The 15,207-nt window shown below is 31.9% G+C and overlaps 1 protein-coding gene across 3 annotated transcripts in view; it reads right to left on the minus strand.

Moving 5' to 3' along the window:
• The window catches only part of LOC118182442 (uncharacterized), a 118,313-nt gene that overhangs the window by 81,865 nt on the left and 21,241 nt on the right, over positions 1-15,207 (minus strand). The window contains exon 1 of one of the 3 annotated variants that reach the window (XM_035351787.2): positions 8,626-9,146. The exons of the other annotated variants lie outside the window; for them this stretch is intronic. The gene's annotated coding sequence lies outside the window, so the exon portion shown is untranslated. Of the gene's footprint in view, positions 1-8,625; positions 9,147-15,207 lie in introns of those variants that run through there. 3 annotated transcript variants of the gene reach the window in all.

The raw sequence follows: 15,207 nt of genomic DNA on the forward strand, positions 1-15,207 counted from the left end.
TCCCATGACTCTTCCCTTCTACTAAATCACACGAGAAGACATTTGGCTTGCTGCATATTTAGACTGTTGCCATGCCGCAATGATACTGTTACATTACAAACATCCATGCCTTCTCGGGGATCGAACTCGGGCCCTTCGGCACGTGGCGCTAACCACTATACCGCTTGGGTGCCTTTTCCATTGTTTAACTGTCACTACCAAAACTTGGTAGCCCGAGATTATCGGCCTGGAGGAAATGATAACAGACACAGATTTTGAACGCTTTGACATTTAGACCCTCCCTTTTTTTAAAAATTTATTTATGATATTGTATCTAAAGTTAAAACCAGGGGCTAGAAAGGTAGCAATGAAGACGTGCAGAAGTTCCTAAAGGAGCATTAGCATGTGCTCAGCAAGAAAGAACTTCTACAGTTTCAGAAAAGCAATAAAAAGCGATTAGGGTAAAAATGTCTTAAGAAGAGAAAGAAGAGGGGGGGGGGGATTCTAATTCTCTTATCGCCGCAATTTTGTACAAAATGAGGTCAGATTTTTACATGTCGATACCACTTTGATCCTCGATAAAGCAATAGCAAGCTACATCATAAGCATTTTGAATGTCAACGTACCTTTATTATTTTAGAAAGATTTTAAATCTTAGTTAACAACAAATCCCATTAGTTAATTAACCCCCCCCCAAAAAAAACGGAGGTACATTAAGTCTCAGTCATAGTCGACTAGCGCTTAGAAACAAAGGTAAGGTAAAAGAAGATGACCCCTAAAGACATACCTGGTGTTTCTACGGAAGGCAATTTTCGCATCCAAACAGTAACACATTCTTCATCATTTTCCACTTACGCAGTCCACTCTCCTTTTTACGGGTACAATAAAATTAAATAATCTTTTCGGCTATTTTTATCTGCCATATTTTGTGTTTATGTATTTTTTTATTTTATATTTGCATTTTTGTTTTCCATTGATTTTGGATTATGAGCTAGTGCCAGAATATTGTTGCAAAATTTAAATAAGCGATCATATGTGGTCCAAAACGAATTAATCCAGTTTGCATTAACTACTATGGGACAAATTGTTTAGGTTGACGAAAAGCCTCCAGGAATTACATTCGTGAATCGAGTTTCAATGTAGTTTTATAACACTCGCAGAGATAAACCTACACCTTTCGTCGAAGCACACAGAATACAAACACGATTTTAAAACACAACATGAAAAACGGTTTTAGGTTCAATCTTGATGTAATTTAGGCGGCTTCTGGAGAACTGAATGTGCTGTAGCTTCTACCTTTCAACTGTTGAAACCTGCAGCAAATGAAATATGATACCACTACAGAAAATGAACTCTCTAGAGTAGAAAAGCACAAGAAAGAGAGCATTTTTAGCGTGAGATGCAACTAAATGAGAGGACAGGCAAATGTGACATTTGCGTGATGACAATGTCCCCGGCATGTTCATTCAGATGCTTCGACTTCCTGCACGTTCTAGGGTGGCGGGGGCTCGCAAGGGGTATGGATATCGAAACAGCGGCGCTAAAGTGCTGTGTGGGCCTCGGTGCACTTAGCAGCGCCACACGATATTCGCCCATGTGAAAGGTCATAAATCTTTCACACACACACGCACACCCAGTGCGGATTTCGGGACAGAGATGCCAGGAATACAGATGAGCTTCAGGGTGGCTGCCAGGAGGGATGGGGGAGGGACGAGAGTGGAATACATCCTCTGCAACCATGAGATGTCGTAACACCGGCTCACACGGAAATATTTGCGCGATAAAGACTCAACTGAATTTAGGGATTCTCTCCTTCCCACTACTTTGAAGACAAATTTCATAGTTCATTTCTAGTGCAACTTGAAACCATTTTATGAAATTTTACGAAGACAAAACACAGTATTGTTATTATAATTTTTATCAATGTTCTTGAAATGTGAGAACATCCATTAATTATATACCTACGTGAAATATGATATTACTATAGAGAGTGAAATCATTTACTATAGTAGCAAACAATCACAAAATTTGACAATTTATAATCGATCATAAAACTGCAAATTAAAAAAATTGAATATTAAAAATTTTGAAATTTATAGCATAAAATCACAAAATTGCAATCAAGCTCCATCTTTTCAATTCGCGATGAACCTGTCTTTTCAATTTCAACACCAATATCGCGATATTGTGAAAGACTGAAGCAATCATAAAACAGCGATTCATAGATTTTCCACGAATTGAAATGCACTACATAAGATGCTGTCTACACATAATACCGCTGCTGCATACTACGCGGGCTGGGGTTCGCAGAATGCGAAACAGGTGCGCCGCCAAGCCGTCCAGTAGTTAGTTGCAATGTCGCCACGCTGTAGGAGGCCAGTCAGGGATATTGTCTTGAACAGTCTTCAACCAACTCTTTGTAGACTTTCTACGAACTAAGTCTTGATGGCAGACAGAGGCTGAATTGTATTTAATAATACTTTTAACAGTTGAGAAAGAAATTTCATTATCATTTGCAGAGCCATGGATCCCTTTTTAATTAATAGATCGTCTTGTTCATTACCATCCGCACCGCAGTGGGCAGGGATCCACTGAATTTCTTTCTTTTTGAGCTGTTGCAAATCAATTCTGCATTGTTATACATCTGTAGATGTAGCTGCGGCATCAGAAGCAATAGCTGCCTTCGAGTCATACTATATCACAACCATTACAAAGGTAAAATTTCTAACCATAAGTTGTTGTAGCAGGTGTCTCATCCTAACAGCATCTATCTCACCACCAAAAACATTTCCAAAATGTCCAACAGAAATATAAAATGCGAATAATTCACAAAATATTCTCGCACTATCTTTCGCGAATGGACTGAAAGTGACCCATCGGTGTATATCAGTTAGATTTCGAATACCGAAGTTCCAGAGTCTCCAGTATCATATGGCGCAAGATTTCAGGAGGATGTTCCTTTTCATAGGCTGGGCAGTTAAGTTCCAACTAAGTATTTATCGCTTCATATTGACAAGGATTAGCCGGCCGCACTAAATCCTGTATCTCACCATCTAGACTGAAAGTAGGATAATGTTTCTAGGACTCTCTAGATAAAGACAAGTTTAAATTCCTGGGTCTAGATTGGTATTGTCTCCAAAAATGATCACCAGTTCTTATTAATTTTTCGTATAAAATAGCTGCCCTCTCGCTTATTAAGTCTCAATAGGTTTATTCTCGGCAAAAGAAGCACTGAATCAGTCGGCGTGGTCTTAACAGTGCCAGTAATTAAACGAAATGTATCTGGCTCTGCAAAGCTTCTAGGTTTCTCAAGGACTGCTTAGAAATAGTAATCAGTGGTTTACAGCAATATTAAGGATTAATATAAAGGATATAAAGGATTAAAAAGCTTTATAACTATTGTGTAGAGTTGAGTAAGCACATCCGTAAAGGCAAACACCGAGACGGTCGAGGAGAGACAGAATAATTAATATTATTTTAATTATAAATGCGTAGTTTATTTAAGAAATTAGCGAACTAAAATTCGCTGCTTTAAAAAAATGAAAAAAATATGAAAAAAGTCTTTTCTGTAACACAAATATAAAATTAAAATCAAGAGAATTTACTGGTAGCGTTCCGAATTGAAATCTAAAACTTATTTTTTCACTGCTCATATAATTTCGCGTTCCATTTCTATTTTTTAAAATTTTTATCTGGTATTTTAAGTTTAATTTAATTTGGAAGGCAAGTTTTTAGTTTTAGTTAGTTTATTAATTTACTTAGGTTAGTTTCGGAGTTAATTTAGTTCAACTTCGGAAGCAAATTTTTTAGTCTTTATCAGTCAATTTTTTAGTTTAGTTTTGTAGCAGTTTTTCATTAGTTAAGGGACACTAACACTAAACAGAAAAATATGATTTTCGCAGCAAAAATTATCAAAAATTGTTGAGAAATTCTACACATATTCGATTATGATAATCAAAAAATATATTTGAATATTTTTATCATTAGACTTCGAATGAGGTGTATCGTTTTCATTTGACACATAAAATACTACCCTAACAAATCTGATGAATGAGGAGAACGGAAAGAATCTAAAAGCAGGCCTTAGCATGTATTGCTACAGCAAGGGGAAAAAAAAAAAAAAAAAAAAAGCATCCTTATAATTTATCTTCTACTCGCCCTTCACGTAGTTGGTTCTCAGGATGTTGCCATTTGGCCTAGCATAAGATCTTGAATTGATCTTTCAAATTTAACCTGTCTGTTATTGATTTTAAAATTAAGTTATTTAAAAGTAAAAAGCAGAATTTAATGATATAAACCTTTATTTTATTCTCTTAATAATCTAAGTGATTGTGCTGTAAATTATTTAAAGTTCACCGGAAGTTGTGCTTTAAACAAAAACTTAGTTATTTGCAAGTTCTTTATTCTTGCGCGGGAAATAACTAATAGTAGCATTTCTGTAGCTTAGTTTTAAGTTAGAGTTAGAACTTAATTTTCCATCTCACGATGGAGTAATTTCGAAAGTAAGCTTGAGAGTTACTGAAGTGATAAAAAAATCCTGCGATCGCAAGGAACACGCACTTTTTTCCAGCATAGGAACAACTGAATTAAAAAAAAAAATTAAATATATAGAAATATGATATAAAAAACTATGTTTGTGCAATAAGTACAACAAAAATTAAATAAATTTGAAACTGTACATTTTACATTTATTCAGTACGACACAAAATTAAAAACGCTATATCAATTAAATATTATATATCATATTAAATGTACTTTACAATAATAGAAAAGTGAAAAAATACAACAGAGATTTTTAAAATTTTGTATTTAAATTAATTAATCTATTATTATTATTATTATTATTATTACTATTTGAGTTTTCCTTTACATCATAGATTTGGTATATTAATAACAGACAAGAAATTTGAAAAATTCTAACCATTTATTTTAATTATGACCGCGCAGTTATTTAGGAAATTAATGAATTAAAATTCTCCGCTTTAAAAAATAAATACTATAAAAATTCTTTTATAAATTAAAATAATTTATCAAGCAGAATTCAAAATATAAGTGCATGATTTATTTTTTGACCGAATATTTACTATACATCTGGATTTATTAATTAAATGAATTGTCCAATTAATTTATAAGAACTAGCTGTATTGCTTTTAAATAGCTTAGATTGTTAATCAACAACAAACACAATAAATTCGAAAAATAAATATCTTACATTTTGCCGAATGGCAACAGATTCAAAGAAAAAAGTGAAACAAGGTATTTACAATGGATTACATTTAAAGTGAATTAACGCAAAATTGTGTTTCCAGACTAACAGCCCTTCTGAGCTAATAATTACATGAAATGTTAATTACAATAATAATTACTAAATATATGTGTTAACTATAACAATAATAATTGCATAATTTACCAGTAGAATTCAAAATTGAAATGCATGATTTATTTTTTGACTGAATACTTACTATACGTCTGGGTTTATTAACAATATAATTGTCCATATTATTAACAATACAATTGGGCATACTTAATAATTATATTTCCAACCAGAATTTAATTAATGCATGTTCCTTAATTATAAAAATGGCATTAAAAATGTTTTTAGCCTCATAACATTAAATTATATTGGGCTCACAGGAGAAATCACCATAATAATTGCTCATGGATTATCTCCTAAATTTCATGAAATACTTGCAAATGTATATGAAAATGATTGCAATAAAAATTAAGAACGATAACTCGGTAATATATGTGCTATGATAATAACTACATAATATATGTGCTAATAATAGGAATTATATGTGTTAATAGTAATAACAATGAGCTATATGTAGTAACTATATGGGCTAGCTATATGAGCACTATATAGTAACTATATGAGCTAGCTGTATTAAGTACATAATATATGTACTAACAATAAAAAAATTAAGAAGAAAAAGTTGAAAATAATTTAACGAAGAATAATTAATTTCATTTCAAATAAAAACTGAACGATTCTATATTGTGATTTGCAAACATGGCATTAAAAATATTTCGTTAATTATTATAATGTTGCAAATGTAAATAATTATGAAGTGAATGTATTGTAAATTTTTCGTATTTTAAATTATGTCAGTTAAATAGGTTTAAAGAATCAAATAAGAATTAAATTAATTAGAAATGCTTTTAAATCGCTGTTTATTAAGCAGTTATAATATAGGAGATAAATTCAAAGTCTAATGCTTTGCGCATATGCCAAGTCACAGGAATGATAAATGCATAAACAAGTAACATAACGAAAAGTAATATAACGGTTCAAGTATTTTGGAAATAATTCCGCTAAAAACGCTTTTAAATGAAAATCGATAAATTAAAAATAAATAAATGGGTTACAGAGTTAATTCATTCATCGACTGAATGGCGCTACATCGCAGATCCTACAAAATCTGGCGTTATCTGCCTTTCTACCGACCTAGAATTACGGGAAAAGTTGTATCATCTCCGTATCTCAAGAATATTCACAAAGATTCTTATGGCATCATCTTTTCCCATCATGCTTCAATCTCGCGAACTCTAATTGGTTCACGGCACTGACGTCACGTATAAACACACTACATAGTACACGGCAAGAAAAAGGTTACAACGTTATCGATCTGCCGCTACATTTTTACGCTGGAGTGAGTTGCAGGTATTACTTAATCATTTGACCTTCAAGAATAACTTCCTACGTCATTGCCTGCGGACGCACTGAGGAGACAGACATAAAAAAAACTGTATCTGCATTTTGTTTTAACATTCCGAGATATTTTAGCAGGTATTCTAAAATATTATATTTTCAGCGAAATACCAGCAAAGAAACTATTAGTTAATATTTGAAAGAGATAACCAGGCCACTTAAAATAAAATGCCGTACTTTTTATACCAAATCAAATAATAATATTACGATGTTTTAAATAAATAATATCAAGTACCAATAAATATAAATATTTATACCATTTTTTACAGTTTCTATCAAAATCAGATTCAAAACCACTACTTTTTATTACAACTGACAAAGATTAGAATTCTGTAGATTTTACCAGCTAGGAGTATGAAAATTTTGCCACTTAAGAATTGCATAAAATTTGTCTATCACCGTGACTAGAAATAAAATTTATGTTCTACTAAGAAGATTGTCTGTTTTGTAAATTACTGCAAAATACATTACAAGACGTTGAATAATTTAGGCTGAGCTAATCAGCCTAAATTATTCAACGTCTTAATTATCCTTAAATTTGTAATCGAATTTACAGTTAAAAATACGACATATTTGGAGAATTTAATTGTCATCAATAAATACAATCACAGACGATGTTATCGTTACTTTATTTTAGTCAACATGAAAAAGGCAAAACTGAAACAAAAATAAAATAATAGCAATTAAAATGCCTTAATGTATCTAAACAGTGGAGTGTTTCTCCAATAAATAGTCCCCCCTTTTTTTTATGTTTGACTTTTGTGACACCCCAATGTCACAAAATTGGCCTTATACTGTATTTACTTGCGTAATAGTCGCCCTCCCCCTAATTTGAAGCAGGGAAAAAAATCTTCAAAAGTGTAATAAAAAATAATTAATTAGTTTATTTCATTACTTTAAATTCAATTTACTTTTTAGTCTAATTAAAACGATCTTTCCCCCCAATTCTGAATGATGGATAACACAAAATATAAACAGATCTTTTGCAAATCAAAATATTGTTTCCTAGTTTGGTATTTAGTTTTCATTGCGTGTATGAATTTTACAGAAAGTTTATAAAAATTAGTTTCACTAACGTTCAAATAGTAGCGTTCATTAAGAAAAAGAATGCCTGTATACTTGCTTTAAATTTAAAATGTCTGGGAAAATGTAAAAATTTTAAATTGTATCAAATATACCGAATATAACCAATTTCACGATTCAGTAGTTTTAATTATAAAGTTCATTTCATATATTTTTAATAAATATTATTTTAAAAAATCGTATTTTTAAATTTTAAAACTGAAATTTAATTAATTTTTTATTAAAAAATAATTTTTAATTGTATACTTAAAATCAATATTTACTATTAAACATTGCACTTAATTAAAAAAAATTTATTTCTAAAATAAATAACCGTTAACTGCATTCTTAAATTAATAATCAAATTTTAAAACTTAAATAACATTTAAATTTGTGTTCTTAAACTCCTAACTGTATTGATAAAATAAATAATTGCTATTACTCTTAAAATAAACAATTATTTTAATTAAATTACTATACTATGTAATTAAATACTTAAAAAAAATAATTACAATTATTAACTGCATTCTAAAGATAAATAATTATGAACTGTATTCTTAAAAAATTGTATACTTAAATTATTAATTAAATTTAAAAGCTATATTCTTAACTATTAAAATGTAAACTGAATTAAATTAGTTAGAATTAAATTAGTTAATTTAAAATTTTAAAACTGAAATTTGTATTGAAATAAAATTTAAAATTTTGCTTTCGTTAAAAATGTTTACTATTGCTTTAAATATCTACCTCTTTCTTCTGATTATTATTATATGAAAAATTCGAGAACATTGAGATAAGTCCTATCTGTAACATTTTATTACGATTACTTTGTTTTCCTGCTGGCAACAGAAACAACTATTTTATAAACCTACCTTCTTTTCTCATAATATCCAAACACTACATGCGGGAATTAAATCCATTCCAAAACAAATCCCGTTGAAAGCCGCAGCCGTCAAAACACTCGCAACTCATGAGAGTAAACACACGTTACCGCGAAACACATACACACACACGCACCAATGATTAACTTCCGTTCTGATCTGACACGAGAACACCTGTCATTGCAACTCCACTCGCCGGCACATCGGATGCCAACGGCAAGCTGGCGTACGTCTGCAGTTACAAGAATCCCTCGCAAAACTGCAGAAACAACGGAGACCGCCTTTCTCGGCGGCTTTCCAATTTGGCGAAAATGGTAGGAAAATGTCGCCATCCGCGATATTTCACTCACGTTGGCAAACGTGCTAAAGGTTACTGGAATCAACTGGGAATGTGAATGATAGTTGATATGAGAAGGGAAGAGTCAAGTGGCCGTTGTATGTGTGAGCGGCTCCAATTTTTACTTTGCTTTTTTTAATTCTATTTTTTATCTTATTTTTTTTTTTCGTCGTTGGAGTTTCGTAGAGATGTTTCGCGATGGCAAGGGCACCGGAATCATTAGGCCACTGGAGCGCGGCTCTTTTTTTCATGCCACGTTGCTTTTTTGTCGTTGATTGTTTTGTTATTCTTCTCGGTGAGATTTATTTACAAATCACTGCTCTAACCATCCGCTCTACGGATTTTTCAAGAGGCTGTGCTGCCTCTTTGAACACTGGATGACAATTTATTACTATTGACACTCGCAATAGTAATTAATTAATAATTATAATATTAATACTATTGACACTCGCAAAATACCTTTTGAACTACAAAAAAATTATTGACAATTTTTTTTTTTTTTTTTTTTTTTTTGTAAAATATTTATTGACTCTCTCGAAATCCTCTAGGAACTTGAACAAGTGACGAACTATTACATCTATATTTATTGACTCTTTGAACTAAAAAAAAAAAAAGAATAGAAAAAGAAAAAAAATTTGACAGATTATTATATATATCTTTCCTGATTCTCAGTTTTTGAATTACAAGTTAAATAAAGTAAAATAAAATAAACTACTGATGAATTCCACTAATTGTCTTCATTAAAAACAGTTACGATTAGCTCACTGTTAATTTGAGAATTAAACCTCCAGGAATTGAAGATATAAAACATAGCATCATATAGTTAAAACGAGCTGTTAGCAACAATAATGTTAAATTAGTAAGGCTAGGTTAAGTTACTTGAATATGGCGAAGAACGCTAAGCCTATCTGTTTCAGGGAATGAACGCCTTCGTAGAGGACTTTGTGAGAGAAACTGGTTTGTATTCCCGTTACAGATGGGGAAAATTAACCTTGCAGGGGTCTGTTCGCTTGGGATCAAACCCGGGTTGAACTCCTAATATTCAACATCTTAACCACTCGGCCACTGATATCTAAATTTCTGAATAGTAGAGGAATACTTGCTACGATTGTAGAGACATTAGGTTTTTCGAAATCAGTTATGCCCTCGCCGGGATTTGAACCAGGAACCTTCCAAGTGCTAGTCGGATATGCTATCCACTTTCAGTACGACAGCATGCATAGGGAAATACGATAACTCCTTTCTTTCCCATTTAAAGGTCGACTGGGAAGAGAGGCGAGATCCAGAAGATCAAATCCAAATAGTAACAAATTATCGGTTTAATTTTTACATTTAGACTTTTCGATACCAGAGACTGTGATAAATCAGGTAAGCTTTCGCCCGGATTCGAAACATAGATACTCTAACTGCTAACTTGACAAGATTTACATCCGAAGAATCTGCGTGGGTGAATGCGGGAATTCCTTATACAATATTATTTCATCGTAAATTATAACCACCTACAGAAGCCAAAAAATTATAACCGGCTTTCTTATGAGAGTTTGAACTTGCTTACACTGTTCAAATGTAAGTTGCAAATATTGATCTTTAGTGCTGTTTCTAAGTTAATTTCTTCATTTCAGATTGTGTTTAATTTTCTAATATTTACATCATGGTCCTTCTGTTTTGAATACTGATTTAATTTTCACTACGAAGTGAACTCAATCTTTGAAGTTTAAGGAGCTTTAAAATACAGATAAATTATCAATAGCATTTTTATATTAAAATTCAACAAATATTCTCTATTCGTATAAAGCAAATATAAAATTCTATTCTTAGAATTTATATCTGCTTTTAGAATTTAAATGATATTGTAAATTAGTTCGCAGCAATAATAATAATAATTATTATTATTTCTTTGCAATTAGAATTTCTTAACTAAATTTTAAATTTATATTTGCTTTATACGAATAGAGAATTTTATATTTGTTCTATACGAATAGAGAATATTTGTAAATTCAAATGTCATTCCTTGCAGCAACGGCTACTTTCTTGTGAAACACTTTTGTATTAGTTATAATATGGCTTATACTTTTCTTGTATTTCTTTTAACCTAATTAAAAAAGTTGACAAAGTTAGCTACGAAAAATACTAAAAGCAAAATGCAAGGGATAAAAATACTGATAGCAGACGATTTAACTAGAATTTGGAAGAAGTTTTTAAACATAACAATTAAGTAATTTAATTCTAAGCACACCTTATTCTTGAAAATAAATCAAGTGTACAATCACTAATATTCCGTTCTCCTGTAATTATTCATCTTCATTTTGTCTCGTAAAATGCGTTCTTTTTAATCCCATGTATATTCCTTCATTATTAATAATGATTATTCCTCGGTTTTCGTTTTGAATACTGATATAATTTAGGTAAGCCAATCGGATTAAAGGTGAATTTGAGTTCGTTAACAGTAAGCCACCGTAATCGGGCGAAAGAAAGAGCAGAAAAGAGGCGTGGCCCAAGAAGCGGGCATTGTGAAATCACGTGACCCAGAAATGACGTCATGTATTTAATAGTTTCGCTTGTGGCAACAACGATGTTTTAAGAAGTTTCGTTTTTGATTTTGCGTTAACGATGATTGTTTTAAATTTTGTTAGTGGGGACGACGATTTTATCTTAAACCACGTTTTGAAAGAGATGATATCATTTTTTAATTATTTTTCCTTTATTAATTTAATCAAATAACTGTAATTAATCTATAATTCCTTTATTAGTTTTTAATTGTAATTAATGTATTTAATCTGTAAGTATTTTTGATTGATACAATTATTTGCTCCCTAGACCACGCCCCATTTCTATGACGTTACTTCCGTTACCCGGTTATGGTGGCTTAGCATTTTCGTTAATCCACAGCTGATTTGTAAAAGCTTTATCAAAAAGCTGATAGGCCAGCAAATGCGAAAGCATTGAAGATTCTACTAAATAGTGAAAGCATTTTGCTACATACTCTAATTGAATTTTACCAGTCTGGGAGAAAACGGACAAAATTCAAGAAGAAAAAGGCTTAAAAATATTAATAAGTTGAACTTATGATTACTACATAAACAATAAACTAAAATATCATAAAAATTAAATAATAAAACAAATCAAAAGAATTAAGTGCAGTAATAAAACAAATAAAAAGTGAGTAAATTAGTAACAAATTTTAAAGAAATATCGTGAAAATTAAATGAAATAATAAAACAATTGAAAGCGGAGTAAATTAATAATAAAAAGAAAAGCATCAAAAATAAAAGAAAGGTAAATATTTTGTACGCATTCTTTGATATCAGATAAAACTGTATTTTGGCTTCTAATCTACTTAAAGCTTCCTTAATCAGATACATACATCCTAAAAAAATACTTCATGATTGGATTGCATCTCGGTATGCGGTTCATTTCAAAAATGCTCGAATTTTCTCTCAGATTTTTCTCTTCCGAAGAAAAGTGAGTAATGCATTCATCATCCAATACCAATAAACAGGGCTACGCTAGGAAGTTTCCCTCCCGGTGCAATCTCTGCGGATCCTAAATTTTACTGCCCGGTGAATCCCTAAATTCTAAAAATTTTGGCGCCCCTAAATTCTGCAGCCGATTGAAAAATTATTCTTTAATTATATTCCCTTAAATTCTATAATTTTGCTGCTCGATGCTTCTCTAGATTCCAAAAATTTCATTGGCCCTAAATTCTGCCACCGGCGCGACCGAGCTGTTTGCACCGGTTGTGGCTCCAGCCCTGTTAAAATCATTTACAGCATTAACTGCTCAAGAAAACATTGTGATTAAGTTATACAACAAAGTACGGGAGTTCATCCTATTTGCGACTTCGGCGCAATTCGGAATAATTTCCATCTGAAAACTGAGAAGTACTGGAGCTCCGGCTTAATTAACACTAAAACCATAGATACTGATATTAAAATTTGCCTTAGCTCAAATAAAGGTTTTATCAAAGCATCCGAAATTTTATCGAATAATTTCATCGAACGCTTGAAATATGAAGTCATGTGATGTCATATCAAAGCGACTAGTGCTGCAAGGTCATTCAAATGACATTCGAATAGCAGTAGCGTCGACGAAAAGATGTTCAAAGAAATATCGTAATAAATCTTTCTTTTAATTTTTGCATCGTTGACCTCCTTCCGGAGGTTGGTGGAATATTTTATCAGAAGTACTTTGTCAGGAATAAATGGAAAAGACGTGTTGTGAATACCGCTCACTCCCGACCCAAGGCTGCCAAGGAGGAACAACCTTGCGAATGACCTTGCCGACGACGAAGCGCGTGAGTCGAAATTTGGCAAATTTTTTCCTCCGTAATTTGAATAGAACTTGGACAAAATCCCAACACTTTTTTTCGGGGGGGGGGTGACATGAATTAGGCAGTTTGTCATTGGAAAGTATACAGTTGCTTCTGGAAGATATTTACATCCCATTCACAGTTCGCTTTTAATTTTCAAGGAAACTGAATTGTTAATGATTGCGACAGGGTGTTTTGAAAAATGTACATATATATATATAATTAATATCAACTAAAAATGGCGAACTATCTGAAATGAAAGCACAAATTAAAAACAATTGAAGCAAAAACTTAGAAAACAGAACTTAAAATAAAAAGTAAATAAATAAAAAAATAAAACAATCATTGAACATTAAATAATAATTGATAATTCCTTGGTCTCTGTCAAAGAGCAGTGGAAAGAATTATCACCAAATTATATCTAAATTATATCTGGATGATCCGCAAAAGAAAGTAATGAAAGAAATTCTTTTTTAAATTTAGAATAAAAATAACTTTATAGTTTCTTATTTAATTAGTTTTATTTTAAATTTAAAAAGGAATTTCCTTGATTTTCATACGAATGTAATTCAAAAAAGTGACTATTTGATAATTTTAGTTGATATTAATTTTACAGATTTTATCTCTTGTTTAATTAATTAATTTAGCAAAATTTTACGTAACGTTAATATTATTTATTAATTAAATATTCTTCATTTTTTTATCTTTACCAACCAGATTAAGACTGGATTAAATGGTATGGATAATGGCAAAGCAAAGGAAGGTAATCTAGCTAAGGAGATGGATGTCTTCGAGGAGTATTTTTTAAGGGAGACTGACTTGTTTATATGTAAGGAAAAATCATAATATTTCTATGTAGCCAGCCCGTTTCGTGGATTATGTTAGGACAGGTTAATTGGTTAAAGCAAAACAACTCCAGGGCTATCTGCTTACACGGAAGAAATCATTTCGTGGAGGATTTTAGAAGGGAAACTGGTTCGCATTTCCACTAAAACTTCCATGCAGACATCAGCCTGTTCGGGGTTTGAGCCCGGTTCAAGCTACAGTTTTCAGCGACTTTTTCGTTCGGCCGCTGATAGGCCGCCATTCATCGGAATTAGAGCTCAAGTGGAACTATTAGTGTTTCAGGATTTTACCTCTCGGCCACAAGTGGTTATCAAACTAAGGTTCTTTTTTATTCTGTAGATGTTAATTAATGTGCTTTTGATCTTCGCTCTAAATAAGCTTAATCCTTGATAATTCCTTGGTCTCTGGCACTAGCACTAAAAGGCAGGCACTAGCACTAGCACTAAAAGAACTTGTCATAATTCACGCAATGGAAATATTACATAACTAATTTTGAAAACTATACAGACAGTTACAATTTTAATTGTTGACATATGCTGTTTAATTAAAATTGAACAACATACTCATGCATTTGTTCACTTTTATGATAGTCCTGAAGGATCATATTTAAAAATACATTAATGGCAATGGCAGTTGGGGGGCTCGTCTCTAGCAGGCAGTGTCACTAGTCAGAGATTTCGGATATCAGTGGTTGGCAAATACAGTGCTGCTCAACACCATGCCAGTTAGAATCGAGACATCTAAAAACAGAGTATTTTAGTGTCTCGTATTCTGACTCATCTACCACCAACTTTTCTAAAGAACTTTGATACAGATAAATTTCAAGTGCTTTTATCTCTGTGCCTGCATGTTAAAAGACAATTCGTTACTTAGGATTCGAACTTCAGCCCAACCGGTAAGAATCAACTTAAATAACCTAACTAGTTTGAAGGTATTGCTGCATATTCGTACATATCTGGAAAATTCTAGTAATACTGGAATTATAACACGCAAAAGTGAAGTCTTAGAATGAAAGAAAAGTGGTATATTAGAGATACCTAGTAAGGATTTAATTGATCTTGCAACACTTCAAGGTCTACAA

Source organism: Stegodyphus dumicola, chromosome 7 (genome assembly GCF_044657685.1).
Source record: "Stegodyphus dumicola isolate Sdum_Otavi_A_Nest chromosome 7, ASM4465768v1".
Lineage (NCBI taxonomy): Eukaryota > Metazoa > Arthropoda > Arachnida > Araneae > Eresidae > Stegodyphus > Stegodyphus dumicola.